At 34.7% G+C, this 16,457-nt stretch overlaps 1 protein-coding gene across 1 annotated transcript in view; it reads right to left on the bottom strand.

Annotated features, from left to right (window-relative positions):
• Window positions 1–16,457, bottom strand: part of ROBO2 (roundabout guidance receptor 2) — a 722,028-nt gene that overhangs the window by 444,899 nt on the left and 260,672 nt on the right. The window lies entirely within an intron of this gene.

Below are 16,457 nucleotides of genomic sequence, written 5' to 3'. Positions count from 1 at the left end.
CCATATGCATTATGTAATCTTTGTATTTATTTGGTATTTGGTTTCTATTGTTTCTAATATTTCTTTCAGGTTTGCTATGGTTGTCATGCAAATATCTGGCTTCCTTTTTTGTTAATGTGTCTGTCTTTATTTTATGCTGGCTATTTGTCCAAGTTTTGGTTTTGTTCTTACTTTTGTTAATATTTTGATTTTCTGTTGTTCCTTCCTCGCAAGATATATTATCTTTGCTTTTATTAGGAAATATTTCATTAAGGTGCAATTTAGACCAATTGGCCTGCTCATGGAACACAGCTGTTCTGGATACTATAAATTTGTTATTATTATCAATGAATCTGTACCCTTTGGTTCCAGTTTCGTATCCCATGAATCTTAATCTCCTGGATACGTTTTCTCCCTTTCTCCTCAATTGTTTAGGTATGTGTACGTCTGCAGTAACTCCAAATATGTGCATGTGTGCTAATTTGGGTTTTCTATTGTACATCACCTCATATGGTGTCTTATTCACAATACTGGACCATGTTCTATTTTGAGTGTAATTTGAATAATGTAAGGCTTCTGACCAAAATTGTTTGCCTAAACCAGCATCCTCTAATGTGCATCTAATCATGGTTTGTAGTGTGGAATTCTTTCTCTCTGCAATCCCATTTTGAAATGCAGAAAATGGATTGGACGTGAAATGTAGCATCCCTCTATCCTTTAACCATTGGGAGAATTCTTTAGACATGAATTCACATCCCCTATCTGTCATAATTTGTTTTATTCTGATATTATGCTGCGTTTCTATGCGTTTGTAGAATTCCTTAAATTTCTGAAAGGTTTCATCCTTGTGCTTTAATGTGTAAACAAAACCATAGCGACTGTAATCATCCACTATTGTTAGGAAGTAACGTTTTCTATAGGTAATTGATGGAGTTAATGGACCAACTAAGTCCATATGTACCAAATCAAAAATATTGTTAGTTGATCTGTTAGATTTTTTTGGTCTGGGACTGGTTTTTAGTTTGGTGGATTTACATACTGAGCATTCCAAATAATTTTCACAATTTTTTATTTTGACACCTTCTGCGTGTTCAGTCATTTTTTGTACTACGGGAAAGCTTGCATGTCCTAACTTCCTATGTAAGATGTGAGCACACTCATCATGAATTGGTTTACCTATTTTTGGTTTCTTTTCATTGTGTGTATTTTTGTTATCATGAGTTATTTTACATTCATCATTGTCACTGTTACTGACATTTTCATCATCTGCTTCAATACAATCTTCCATATTTGAATCAATGTTATGTAACCATCTTTCTTTGGTTATCAGATAGGGTAGGCCCCCTTTTATCATCACAGTACCTACATTTGTTTTGTTCTTTTCTATAGTTGCTTTCCCCTTTGAGAAAACTATATTGATGCCAGATTCTCTGCTTAGTTTTATGGCACTCAGTATGTTGTGAGGTATTTCTGGGATTAATAATACCCCCTCTATTTTCCCTAAACCAGGCAAGGTCACATTTCCTCTGCCTAATACTTGAACCTTTTCTTGATTAGCTACCTTTATCACAAACTTATCTTCTGTAAATGAAGATAATATACTTTTGTTGTTAGTGGTGTGATTTGTTGCACCAGAATCAATAAGCCAATTATTGTTCTCATCTTGTTGTGTTCTGGTGCTGTCTTGTTTATTTAGCCCATTTAGTGACCCAGATTTTCTCTCTTTTGAATTTTCTCTACCCCCTCTACTTTCTCTGTAATTTGGTGGACTTCTATATTTGTGTCTATCTGTGGAAGATTGTCTGTAATTGTATTTGCTCCTATATTCTGGCCTATGTCTCTCCCTTGGGACTTTGGGACAGTCTCTTCTACTGTGTTCCCTGGATCCACAATTGTGGCATCTAAAGGCCTCATTATATTTATCTTGAAAGACTACTTTCCTAAAAGATTTGTGTTCTGTTTGGTTACTGGAACGATTTTTTCTTGAATTGTCTTCTGCTATCAATTTGTTAGATAGACTTTCTATTGATAAATATCCCAAATTAATGGTATCTAAGTGTGACATAAAGCTATCCCATGATGGATCAAGTGAATTGATAATAACACTTTTCATTGTTTGATCTGAAATCACTTCCCCCCTCAATTGCAGCTCAGCTCTTATTTTGTTTAGATTTATCAAATGCTCACTTATAGAAACCCCTGGTTTGACTCTAGAAGAAAAGAAATCCTTAGACATTCTTGTGGTTGTGGCTACGCTATCGCTGTGAAATAGATTAAACATGCATTGAATTATTTCTGATACAGTTAGGTTTGGTTTGATGCTATGATACATTGCAGGAGACACGCTAGAAATTATTATGAAAAATGCTCTATGATGTAAACAATCTATTTTTAAAGTCCAAGGTCTTCTTGGAGGACTAGTTATAAAGAATAGTAAATTTTCTTTCATGAAAATAACCTGAAGCTGTTGGTACCACTCTTGTAAATTAATGCCATCAACTCTAAGTTTTGGGAAGTCACTGGGTAAGTTCCCCACATTATTTTGTCCATTACTTACAACCTGAGGCAGTCCGTGGTCTCTCAAGTGCAGGAAATTACAGAACGGCATTGGGATGCTTGTAACGAGTCTGCGCGGTTCTCTGGCCAGTTCAAGTCTTTCGGGGCCGTCTACGTAGTTTTGCACATGCGCGTTGCTCATTTCTTCTTTGGCGCCGTTGTGGAAGGTTCTCTCCATTTCAGCTCTCTCGATCCGCTCCTCTTCAGATGAGTCGGTCTCTGGCTCGGTTTTTGGGGCTTTGGTGATGGCGACGGTTCTTCTCTTTCTCTTGTGTGCGCTGGCACTCGATTCTGTCTGCGGTGTAGGACGGAATCGGCATGGCTCTCTGGGCTCGGGTGTCGTCGTTTTTGAAGTCAGGATGGGAGCGTGCAGGTCTTGAGTTGTCGGTTTGATTTCTTGCTTCTTCGTTGATGTCTTGGAAATTTTCAATTTTGGCCCAAAAGCAGCAAAAAGCGTTTTCATTGCTGACTTTACTTGAGACTTTGTTAAATCGTCTTCACTTTCTGATTTTGATTCATCTGAAGAGTTTGAGACTTCTTTTTCACTTTCTTCGTCTGATAGCGTTTTTCGCGCCAGAAATTTTGAACTGAGCGTTTTGATTGGCTCTGCTTCACTCTCTTTTGAAGTTCGTTGAAACCAAGATGGCTGCCATTCAAAATTTCGCGCGAGGTCACATCTTTTCTTTTTTACAACTATTTTCTCAGTAGTCATTTCACTCACAGTTTTTTGATCTTTGGGTTTTTCTTTAATGACGTTTTTCTCTCTCGCTGCTCCGCTGTTCCTCAGCATCTCTTGGAGGTCCGCGATGAGGCTTTCATCATTCTTTTGGCTTTTTAGTATCTTTAATATCTCTGACCTGAGTTCGTTATTTTCTATCTCAATTTCTTCCTGGTCGTTATTTTCACTCATCAGTTCTTCTTCTTCAGTGGTGTATTCTTCGGATTCTCTCGAAACCGCATTAGTGGATTCATTGATCATCTCTTGATCAGTTTCTATTTCTTTGCTGTAGGCCCTGGTGTTGGGCCTATCTTTCTTGGACATTTTTAATTACTTATTGAGTCAATTAACCATCCTCTGCTACCAGCTTGTTGCAATATTTTTAGGATCAGACTCAATAAAGATAATAGAAGTTAGAGATTTAAATATAATTCTCTTTAATCATAATAGGCATTCTATATTCGCTGAATATTCAAGATAGAAGCGAGGAAAATGGGGAGGATGGCTCCTTATATATACAAGGGGTGGAGCCAGGAATGGGAGTGGTAAATTATGAATACATTAAAGTCCAAAGAATAAGTTAACCCCTGATGTTCCATATATACATTATTTACACATTAGAGAATAAGGCATTTACATCTGACACAAACCTTATGAAAAGTCATGAGTCGTGTAATACATGACAATGTGGCTAACAAAAGAAAACTATCGCTGGTGACTATATTCTGGATTCCACACTTGAAATGCCAGACAATAAACAAGAACAAAACTGTGGTAATTAACCATTACAGTTAATGGTCCTTGACCTAAACCCTGTGAGAATACATAGTGATTAAACACACATGCACAATAATAATTACAGGCACCTAAGGACAAAAGCAATTAATATAGGAATATTCTCCAGAGGAAAAGGAAGTTATTTTAAATGCATTTTAATAGCCGAGTTTACAAAAGGAAAAAAAATTGTGAAATAGACTACCTTGTTGTGTGAATATTATAAACTTAATGCAATTTGGGCATATTCAACGTCAGTTGAACCTCAGTATGCTACTGAGCTACTAGGCCTCTGGTAAAATTGGAATGTTATGCAGGCATTTTTTTTCCTGAAAAAGCTAAACAGAAAATTATTCAACACAACTAGCTAATAGGCAACTTCCTTAAAAAAAGGCTCATATATCAACAATTACAGCAAAGAGTTGGATCAGATTCCATATTGTTTTTTGTTCCTCTATAATGTCTTCTTCTAAATTGTTATATAAACAGAATACATTGATATGTTCATGTCAATTTCATCTTTGAGTAACATTGACTGAGTTATATAGCAAAAATACAACAATTTGGCATTAATACCAGTAGTTTTGTGTGTGAGAGAATGAATTTTACTATAGTATTATTATAGGCAAATAATAAGTATTGCTTGGCTAGAACTTGTACGCTAGGACTATGTTGCATGGTAGCTAACAGACTATCCAACATGTGATTTGAATATGAAAGAAATTATCATAAATCCTTTCCATAATCTACTCACTTTTCTTCAAGCTAGAGATCTGAGGCATCTGCATCTCTTGATGGGAAATGAACTTACATTCATGGTCCAGCCTATATGTTTGATTGATTCTGAGGGTTTTCTGAAAAAGTTAATATCTCAATGATATGGCAGGTAACCCCATTTTATCTGGGGAGCTTATTTAGGGTAAATTAGACATTATTAGGGAAGGATTGGCATGAGTGCAATCTACTGTGATATTGTTTTATGTTACTAATGGACAGACACTCATATTCAGTTGGAGTTGGGTGCAAATTAGGCAGAATTATGCAAGATGACTGGGCCTACATTTTGCAATGTAATCTGAGTTTATTTAATCTCATGAAACCCACATTAGTGGACAGGAATTTTTATAGAATGAGCTTCACCACTTATGGGCTGGACTCATGTTCAACTGGCTTCTTTAGAATGCTATATTTGAAACAGGCTGAATTTGAAACAGTCAATGGTGTAACCTCTCTTGAAAATAATATATTTTGATTCAGATATATTAGACATAATTACCCTTTGGGAGTAAGTTTATAGTAAAGATTATAAAGAATCAGCTACAAATGATGAAATGAATATTTTCCACTTAGGATACATATGTGGACATAGGAGAGAAAGAAAATTGTTTGGTCTGGTAGATGTCTTTCAAGAGAATCTGGATGAAATAAGTAGAGTATCTGGGTCCCTGTAGATTCCTCAATTATTTATTATTTATTTATTTTGTCACATTTCTATGCCGCCCAACTCCCAAGGGACTCTGGGCAGCTTACAACAGAGAATAAAACAATGCAACAATATCCCATACAAAAGTTAAAAGAAGACAGTAAAACATTAAAACGTTAAAACATTAAAACACATACACTCCAATTTGTGGCCGGGTCTCGCAAGATCACTATAATGAGATCAATGGCCCCAGGCCTGCCGGAAGAGCCAAGTCTTCACTGTTTTCCGGAAGGCCAATGGGGGGGGTGGGCGGTCCGGACTTTAGGAGGTAATTGGTTCCAGAGAGCCGGGGCAGCCACAGAGAAGGCCCTCCCCCATGGGCCCGCCAGCCAACATATTTTAGCTTACGGGACCTGGAGGAGACCGACTCTGTAGGATCTTACCGGTCGCTGGGAGCTATGTGGTAGAAGGGGGTCTCGAAGATAGCCTGGTCCTGAGCCATGTAGAGCTTTAAAGATGATAACCAACACCTTGAATTGTGCCCAGAGACCGATAGGGAGCCAGTGCAGCCCACAGAGAATTGGTGTAATGTGGGTGTATCTAGGTGCACCCACTATATTTAGAACTATTGAGTAACCCTTTTATTTCTCGATCCTCTCTAATTCTCTTCAAAAGACTGTTCAAAAAGATTAATTCCAATGTAGGAGGCACTCCTGTTAAAGAAGTAATTCTGTGTATTGGATTTCTTCTGGACTCATAATTTCTGCTAAGGTGGTACAGGTGGAAACTGTAGCAAACCATCACAAACCCTTTAATAAATTTTAACCCCTATGCCTAGTGGCATAACCAGGTTTTCAGTGTCTTCTAATCTAATCTAATCTAATCTAATTTAATCTAATCTAATCTAATCTAAACTAATCACGGGAAAATAACCAGGCTAACTGACAACCACTGAACATCATCAGGCAGTGGGCGCAAGTAAATGTACAACTCTTAACTGTCTGAACTATTTTGCTTTTTGAACAAGATGTACCTTTCAAATAGTCTTCAAGGACATTTCTTTCACATGACAGTATATTCATAACCCAGAGCTTCATTTCTTGCTCAAAGAAGACATAAAGTTCCCTAATTGGAATATCTCCCCCCTCCCCATTTTATTTCAATAGCAAAAAAGAAAAAAATCTAGAGAATACAACTAATAAAACACTAACTGCTAGTAATTCCTTTTGTTATTTGATTAAGTTAGGGGAGTAGAATAACATAAATGTGGAGTTGGAAAAGGCTACAAAGATCATTTATCCAATCCTCAGCAATGTTCAGAAAAATCATTTAAATCATCCACTAAACATTTCTTTCCAGCTCTTTCTTAAAAATCCTCTTGGGATAAAGAAGCCACAATTTCCATAGTTAGACTATTCTACTTTATACAAATGTTTTTCCTTGTTTAAATTAAATCCAAGTAGTTGCAACCTGTATAGGTAATTTCTAGTTTTAATTCTGTGACCATAAAAAAAATTGTAGTAATTTATTCCACTAAGCAAAACAATATTATAAAAATTAAAGCAACCATCCCTGTATTGGAGATATCTACTTGTGGCCTTGGTTTATGACAAAATAATGAAATGATGCTTTGAATGAAAGGAGACTAGCTCATTAAGAATTTGCAAATGTAAACTTTTGTGCATTCTAAAAAGAGTGTATATTGTGAATATTCCAAAGCAATAGCAGAAACAAAAAAAGAAACACATATACAGAAGGTAGGGAACAGTGATCATGAAAAAAATACCTTTTTTTTTTACTTTAGCAGCAAAAAACAGGAACATTTGTAATTGTCCAACAATAACTTAATATTGCTATATATAAATGCAGCATAATGTTAAAACACAAAAATGCTATAATACGGTATATATACTGAGACTGTTAATAGAACCTTGATTAGATGGCAAATCACTATAATGCCAACATACAGGAGAAGGAGCGTGACTCTGTTGTTAGATTACATTCATTATCATGTGACTGTAGATTGTGAATCTCTGAAGACCTTTGTTTGTGAGCAGCTGTTTATGGATAAGGGATTAGTGTAGTCAGACTATTCCTTTTTAATAATCACTGTTCAAAATGCAGATGTTGATATCAGGCTAAATTAGCTCTTCAATATTTGGAACAAGGCCAGCAAAATAGATTATTCTTAGAAGAAGCTGATGAGTTAAGCTAATTTGAAAGGGAGCTTCAAATCCATTGAGAATAACTGCGGAATGTCAGTTGATGGACAGATTCACATGAGTGAAAGCATTTTCATAGGAACCAAACATTTTTTTTAAAAAAAAGTTTTAAATTGGTCCATCCTTGGTGCTGTCTTTACCAACACTGGCAAGGGCAAGTTATTGTATATAAACGTGGAATAAATCCAGTGGTGGGATTCAGCCAGTTCGCACCACTTCGAGAGAATCGGTTGTTAACTTTCTGAGCAGTTTGGCAAACTGGTTGTTGGAAGAAATCATTAGGGCAGAGAACCGGTTGTTAAATTACTTGAATCCCACCACTGAATAAATCCCACACTTACTAATACTGATGAAGTTACCAGTTGGGTAATGAAATATATACCAAGCTCAGAGAGCACCAAGGAAGCCTGAAAAAAAGTGTACGAGGGTTAATTAAATTCTTAAAGAAGCATATACTGGAAAAATATATAGAGAGAGTATTATTTGAAAAATTTATGTTAAAATAGTATTTTGAAGAAAGTTGCCCTCAGAAACTATATATTAGAGAAAATTGAGAATGAGAAATGCCTATGGAATTCAAAATTGATATACAGATTACCATCTGAAAATCTACAACTTTACCATGAATTCACTTTTAGATGAATTTTTGACCAAGGGCTATAGAATAGTTCAGTTATAAATTGTCATTATCATTCAAATTATCATTCTCCTTTTAAGTTATGAGAAGTAGCAAACTAGACTTTTTCTCGGTTTACAACGCCCTTGCTTTATCTCTAGAAGTAAGTTGCTTGTTAAAAATACCTGAGAAACAACTGATGAGATTTATAACAAAACATAAAACAAGAATTAATACCTGATCTTTAAAAGCAATTAAAATGAACAATTAAAACTTGTATAAACTAATTTTTAAAAGGCAAAAATGCTCCGTTCCTTAACTCAGCATGATTTCATTACAAAGAACTGCGATGGCCAGAGCAGCACTTTGTAGGTCAGAATCTCTGAGGCTCTGAGTATGTGGGAAGATCCTGTAGAACAATAGAAGCTTTCTCAAGTAGTCTGGAGAAACTGCAGGATTTTAATAATCAACATTTCACCTTTCTTTCAAAACATAGCAGCTTGGTGTAGTGAATCCTGCAGTGTGCAGACTTGAGGTCCCTTTCAACTATATGATACTATGTTCTATTGCAATTTTTTTAAAAAATTAGCCTATTATGTTGTAATATGATCTCTCCGAGTTATTCTAGAGCCAACTTGCTACTGATTTGCAGAAAGGAAAAATTAACTCTTACCTACACTATTTCCATTCCTTCTATTGCGTAATCTTCATTTCCAGAGCAAGCTTTCTACCTTTTTAATTATTTTTGTCACCATTTGCCTCATTTGCTTGAGTAACTATTTGAACCAGTTCATATTTAGACATTAAATGTAACTATTCTCATTAAAAAAATACTCACTGTACATAAAACTGTTTTGTGTATACATATGTGAAAAGTTTTCTTATTCTGACATCTGGTTTTTATTTATTTTTTACCCACTTTTTTTGTATGCACATGAGCGAAGGCACTAAGTAAAGCAGCAAATCCTTAATATCTACAAGTTGGAATATTTAATACAATATTTTGATTGATTCAAATGAAACCTGCCTTTCTAGGTATAGCTGATTATACAAAATAGTTTTTTCCCCCCTCCAGGTGGAACCTCCCTATTTGATCTGATGAAATGGATTAGCACTATTCAAGTGACCTGAGGTTACAGATAAACCTTCAAGTAGTCTCAACAACTCTGAGAAAGAGTGCTAACAACTAGATGACTAAAGAGTGCTAACAACTAGATGAATATAAATCCTTCCATCCTCCATCATTCAGTCAGAATTGAAGAAGCTTTTTGGATGAGAAGCGAAACAACTTCAAGGAAAAATAAAGTCTATTTGCCTTTTGAAAAAGTACCCTTAAATTGGAACATGTAGCCCTGGGAAATTTTAGATGTAGAAAGAAGCTATTTTAATACAATTGCTCTAGGAAGCTAAAAAGAAAGGATGCATTGCAGTGGTGAAATCTGAACTGGTTTGTTACTGGTTCATTAGCCGTGAATGCGTAGTTTGCGCCAAACGTGCTGTGCACACATGTGCAGCACACACCAAAAGGAGGTTGGGAAGGTAAGTAAAACAGTGAGGGGGGGGAATCAGCTGTGGTGCGCAATCTTGGGAACCTTTTTAAAAACTTTTTAAAAGCATTTTTTACTACCCGTTTGGGCGAATAGGTAATAAAAAGTGCTTTAAAAAAGTAAAAAAAAAGTTCCAACAATCAGCTGAGCGACATGTGATCATCAGAACCTTTTTTTTTAAAAAAAAAACCTTTTTATAGCATTTTTAACTATCAGTTCCGGACAACTGGTAGTAAAAAAATGTTTAAAAGGAAAAAAAAAAAGTTCCGATGATCACGTATTGCTCAGCTGATCGTCGGAATTTTTTTTTACATTTTTTTACTATCGGTTTGGGCATTTTTTACTACTGGTTCGGGCAAACCAACCCAAACTGGTAGCATTTCTCCCCTGATGCATTGAGAATATGTAGCGCACTTTTAAAGACATAGAAAAATAAAATCATATGTTAGGATTTTTTAAAAATCCATGTATAAGGAAAGTTCCTTTTCTAGTGACAATGTTCACTGAATTTATATATATAATTTATGCTGATTTGTCAAGCTGCCTTATCTAACAACTGGTTTGGCAGTTTCCGCATATAATCCAAATTGAGTTCCATTTCCCCTTTCTGTTCTCCTTTTCTTGCTTAGAAATTTAGTCTAAGATATTTAGTTGGTCATCATGCCGTTTTTTAACTCTATGCTTAACTTGCCTTACAGAAGTGGTGAGAGCCTGAAACTCACATCATACATTTTGATGTTTGAAGGTGTTCTTGTACTTCCTTTAACATCTTTCACTTTGTTCTCATCAACATATAACTTTCAATGCAAAAATATGTATGTATAGTATGCAATAAACCAGGAATTAGGTAAATGTGTAAATAAACTATATTTTATAAATAATACAACTAACAGTTTTGCTAGAAAGCCTCACAGTATTATTTATCTGCTTCCTAATTTGAAATGAAAATAGAATTTTTCTTGTCTTTTTCCTAATTTTACAAGAATAGTAATTGCTTGAATAATACATATTAAGGATTTGATTGAACTGTAAGTATTTTGGAATTGATACCCTTTGGAATCAACTTCCCTTGGGGCTCCGGTTGGCCCCTGACCTTCGCACCTTCCGCCATGAATTGAAAACCTGGCTATTTATGTCCCCAGACCTGGACTGATGGGATAGTATATTTTACATTTTTTAAAAAAAACTTTCTTGATTTTTATGTATATTCGTTGTTTTTAACAGTCTCTTGGTCGACTGTCGTTGTGAGCTGCCCTGAGTCCTTGGAGATAGGGCGGCATACAAATTTTATAAAATAAAATAAAAAATAAATAAATTTAAGAGCCAAAAAATGGAATCATCGGCAACTTTTCAGAATGTGGAAATTAGTTGAAAATTGTAATCAGGAGATGGGACCACTGAAAAATAAGACTACTAGAGAGGCAGACTGTATTCTCCATAACAGAGTTATGAGATTCCCTTTGTATTTTACTAGTACGCATCTCTCTCTGTTTTACTATTTATTTATTTATTTATTTATTTATTTATTTATTTATTTATTTATGAGAATTTTATCCATGTTAATCATACTTGACTCTAAGAAATGAGCTATAAATAAATTCTTTATTGCATTCCATAAAACATCCATGATGATCTTATAATTATAATCCTTTCCCAACCTTTCCCATTCTGCAGATGTGGGACTGTAATTACCAGAATTTTGGGAACTATAGTCCCAATGAATTAAGATGATTCTAGGTTTGTACAGGCTGATATACATAAACAACACAAATGTAAAACTAACCAGTAAAAGAAACTGGAAAAGGCAGCATATTAATGTATTTTTCAGATGACATATAAACTATTAAAAATAGGGCAACTTGATTAGTTTTTAAATTTGCATTTTTATTCTTCCATGTTAAATTATTGTGAGTTAAAATAAAACATTTTGCTGATCATATGAATTTTCCCCCCAAAATCAGGGTATGTGTTTTGGTAGCTACTGCCCTATAGCTGTTCTTATTTTGTCAATTTACTGTAGACTGAAGCCAAACCTGTGTATTTGCTTTTTTAATGCTTTGTTTTCCTTCTTTCCAATTTCTGTCAATTACCTTTCTCAGATATTGCTCATATGCCTGTTTCAAATTAGATGTATGTTACTTCACCAATTATTCTACCATAACAACCAATAAGCAGTTAATGTATCAGTTGGAATACATTATGAAATAAGAACTTTCTTCCTCTGCTTGAATCAAATAAAAATGTCAAAGAACTGCAATCAGATATATCTAATATGAATATTCATTGGCAACTGTACACAGCAGATTTATGAATGCTATCACCTGCTGTGAGACTGAAAAAAAAAATAAAGTTGCAAAATAACACTGTTAATGTAGGTTGAAAAGGAAAAACCTATATATCCATAAAAGATAATGTTTCTGGAATTATGCAGTCATATGAAAAACAATTTTATTGTTCATTTCTAAGAACATTTATTTTATATATGCAGACTGTGAAAGTATGAGTATTGTTTTCATACAATTGTATCAAGGAAATATTACTAGCTGATGTGGCAAAACATATCCAGCTATCTAATTACCATCTCATCACAGAACCACCTGGAAAACTATTATCTGTAGCTCCTATACAGATATTTCCATTTGTTTGTTGTAACATTTTTAAACCATTCACTTCAAACAATTCACACTTCAGATGTGCAGTTGGGTAAAATGTTTTGATCATGAATTGATATTAAACATGATCCTGTCAAATCTGAGACAACTAAGCCAATTAATTTTAATGTGAAGTTATGACATCAATAAGATTTTAAAGCTATGGCAATTTACCTGATAGGGAGATGAAGAGTTTTCTTTTCCTTTCAAAAGAATTATCTGTGAATTAGGTGGGTGTATGGATGGAGGCATAAAAGTAATAAAAACAGCTGCATTGAAACTAGATTAGAAAAAGATGGTCATGATTTTAAAAGTGGATGAAGAAACATCAATAAACTGTGCTATGCTGATGATACTACCTTGATAGAGAAAAATACAAAGGATCTGCAAACCCTACTAATAAAAGTCAAGAAGAACAATGAAAAAAAATGGACCAAGAAAACCAAAAATAATGAAAACAGGTAGAACAACCAGCCTTAGAACTCACTTTGAACATATCAAAGTGATGGATAGCTCCTGTCTTTTACGATCAACCATTAACAGTAAAAGAATAAGGTGCAGTCAAGAAATATGCCACACACTTGCATTTGGCTGAGCAGCAATGAAGGCTTTAGAAAGGTTATTCAAATGCTGTGATTTGTATATAGTTATGAAGGTTAGATTCATGCAAGCTATGGCATGCCCTGTGATAGTATATAGAAGCAAAAGTCAGACTTTGGAAAAGCACAATAGGAAGAGTACTAACACTTTTGAATTGTGATGTTGGAGACAATTCCCAGGAACACTACGGACCTAAAATGAACAAATGCATCATTGAACAAATAAAATTATCTTATTTTGGATGCATTATGTAAAGATCTAGTTCTTTGAAGGAGGCTCAAATGCTGGGGAAAAATGAAAAGAAAGAGAAGAGAAGAATGAAGAGCAGCAAGGTAATGGATTCATTTACAGTGGCAATAGGTACACTATTAGAAAAAACAAGTTTGGACAGACCATCCCGGAAAAAATCCATATGGTTGCTGAGAGTCAAAAATATCTTGATGGTACATAATCAATCAGTAATGGGCACAGGTCTATATGACTTCCATCACTTCTGAATAATGTGGCTACCTTTACAAAATAGTTTGAAATTAGTTCCTGCTCAAGAGATAGTTTTATTGAGTACATTTAACTTTTTGAAAATAATGTAGAAGCAGAGCTTCTATGTCTTCAGTTTTTTCCTAGTCTATTTTCCAGTCATCTTTACCTATATCCATCTAATTTGTTTCCTCATTTATCTTTAAAATAGTGAAATTGTTCCATCCCCAATGCTTCTTCTGTTGTTTTCTGTTTTCAGTGGAAAGAAGGAGTAACTGGTTTTGGTTTTTTTTACTTGATCTCTGAAATGGTTTCTGTGTGTGTGTGGTAAAAAATATGCAGACAAAGAATGAATTAATTTGATAAAGGGGATTTTAATTCAATTATAATTTATATCTTTTGTTGTGGTCATGTCTCATGGCAACTTCTTGAAGATACACATGCTTATATAAAATAGTATGTGCAGTTTCATTTTCAAGCATGTCACATAGACCCTCATTTCATATGAATCTGGAATGAGAGGGGAATCTCCAAGTTTGGTTTAAGGTAGAGTTAGCAAGCCAAAGTTTACAAGATGGGAAATATGACCATTATATAAAACTTTTGTTCGTATTTTTATTCTTATCTGCTTTTTCTTTTTAACAACTTCCTTTGGGGAAAACATGGTATTAACCAATTGGAATAATCATATCAATTATACCAATGCTCTCTTTGTGAATTTTCAATTAAGTTTACAAAAATGTAACAACATGGTTGTAGCACCCAAGATATATTTGTAGCATGACAGAGAATTGATTAACTTTAGATATGTGCAGTCTTAGTATGCAGAAGTGTTTAGCAAGCACTATTTTGGTTTCAAGCCAATTTTAGGTCTTATATACATAAATAAATAGATTTAAGATATATTTACATGCGTTTTGAATCTTTTAAAATGTTTTACAAGTGACTATATTGTTTAAAATTGTTTAGCTGACATTGGGAATAGTGCTGTATGCAGCTCTAATGGTTAAGGCTTTTCAATTAAGGAAAATGTGTATTCAGCACTTCTTAATGGTTTCTGACATAAAAGGTTACCATTTCCTGCTTTATAGATGTCTCATATAACTAAAGATAGAAGAGAGCAGCCTGCTGTTTTGCATATTTGGTTCTAGATAAGGTCAGTACTGTAGACCTCAAATTAAGCAGACTTTTCTTTTGCTCTGTAGCAGTTAACTGACTGAAAAAAGTATAAGCGTTCATCAAACTATGAACAGCAACTTGTAATTTCTCCTGGTCTCAAGAATTAAATGCTACAAAGGACCAACACTACTATGGCCTGGTAAAAGAAGCACACAGTTTTTCCTAGATATTTTCAGAATGTGCAGGAAATCTCTAGACAGAAGCTTTTAGCATGTCTATAATTCATGCTGGTTATGATCTCAGTGGGATGTTCCCTAAATGGTGAAGGAGAAGGGTTCTACAGTCTTTATTATACCGGCATATGGTTGCTGAGTGGATAATTACTCCTGCCAAAGCCAATGCTCTGTGTTCCTAGCCAATAATTTGTAAATCTTCATGACATAGAGTCATAGACCATAGTATTGATAAATTCTATAATATAGAGCAATTGTCCCACAGTACTGTTGTATTAAATGTAAAGATAAGGATTCACTTTGCTACCTGAAAATCTGCTCGGCACACATTATTTGAATAAAGAACCAGGCCATATGAGCAATTATGTGATAAAAGAGATTGGGAGCATTGGCTATATCATTGGTCTCTGGTCTAAGACTGTAATAAGTTGTTGTTGTTGTTGCTGCTATATCATTTTAGATATCTAAATCCCAACGTTTCTACTTCACTTCATTCATCAAGTCCAAAACCAAGTAATGGTGACAAGCTAAGATTACCATACACCAAATTATTGTTAATTGGTTTTATAAATATGAAAGACAACTTATCTAATAAGATCAGATGAACTGTGGAAGTTCTCCAATAGACTTGTTTCATCTAAAATCAATCAGGTCCCAAGGAAAATACAAAATCCATTTGTATTACAGCATTAGAAGTTGAACAAGGAACTCAAAATAAGATTTTTAGGAATGGCTTGAACAGCCCTCAGTCTCATCTCCCAAGATCCAAAAACAAATTTATCAATTGAAAAATAACAAAGCTCCTAGCAACTATTTACTCTTACCAGAATTCTTAAAATTAAATCCTACATGGTGGGTGATGACCTTGATTTCTCTGCATAGCCACAAATAATCCTGTATGTCTCCTTAAATGTAGACTTAACTGTAGCAATACTAAAATTTATGAAAACGTTAATGTTTGTTTGGATTACTGCAACATGCTCTATATGGGGCTTTCTTTGAAGTTGTTCTGAAAGTTGCAAATAGTCCAGAATGCAGTGGCACACAATTCATCCAAGTAACATTCTTATTGCATGAACTGCACTGGCTTCTGGTTGCTTGCCAGGTACAATTCAAGGTGCTAGTTATCACCATTAAAGACCTACTTGGCCAGGCAAAGATTACTTGTGGGATCCACATCTCCTTGAAAATATCTCTGTCCTAATAGGTTAGACAGAGAGGGTGCTCCAGGTCTTCTCCTTCAAATGTTGTCATCTGATGGGACATTGGAGGTATAACTTTGCAGTTGTTGCCCATCCTTTGGAACAGATCCCACATGTAGGGTTTCCTACTTTTTTATTCTTTCAGAAGGCTATGAAGATCTGGCTCTTCTCCCATGCATTGGGCTAGAATAGGAGTTGAGCTGCAAGGATGATTGGTCTGGCACTTGGAGAGGGTACTTTTCTTTTTAATATGATTTTTATGAATTGTTGTCAGCCACCTAGAATAATCATATGAGGTTATCAGTAATATAAATCCTCTGACTTTGCAATTTTTAAACCA

Source organism: Pituophis catenifer, unplaced genomic scaffold (assembly GCF_029215685.1).
Source record: "Pituophis catenifer annectens isolate HBS135680 unplaced genomic scaffold, rPitCat1.0.hap2 SCAF_4, whole genome shotgun sequence".
In the NCBI taxonomy this organism is placed as follows: domain Eukaryota; kingdom Metazoa; phylum Chordata; class Lepidosauria; order Squamata; family Colubridae; genus Pituophis; species Pituophis catenifer.
This window is presented reverse-complemented; position numbering and strand designations above follow the sequence as displayed.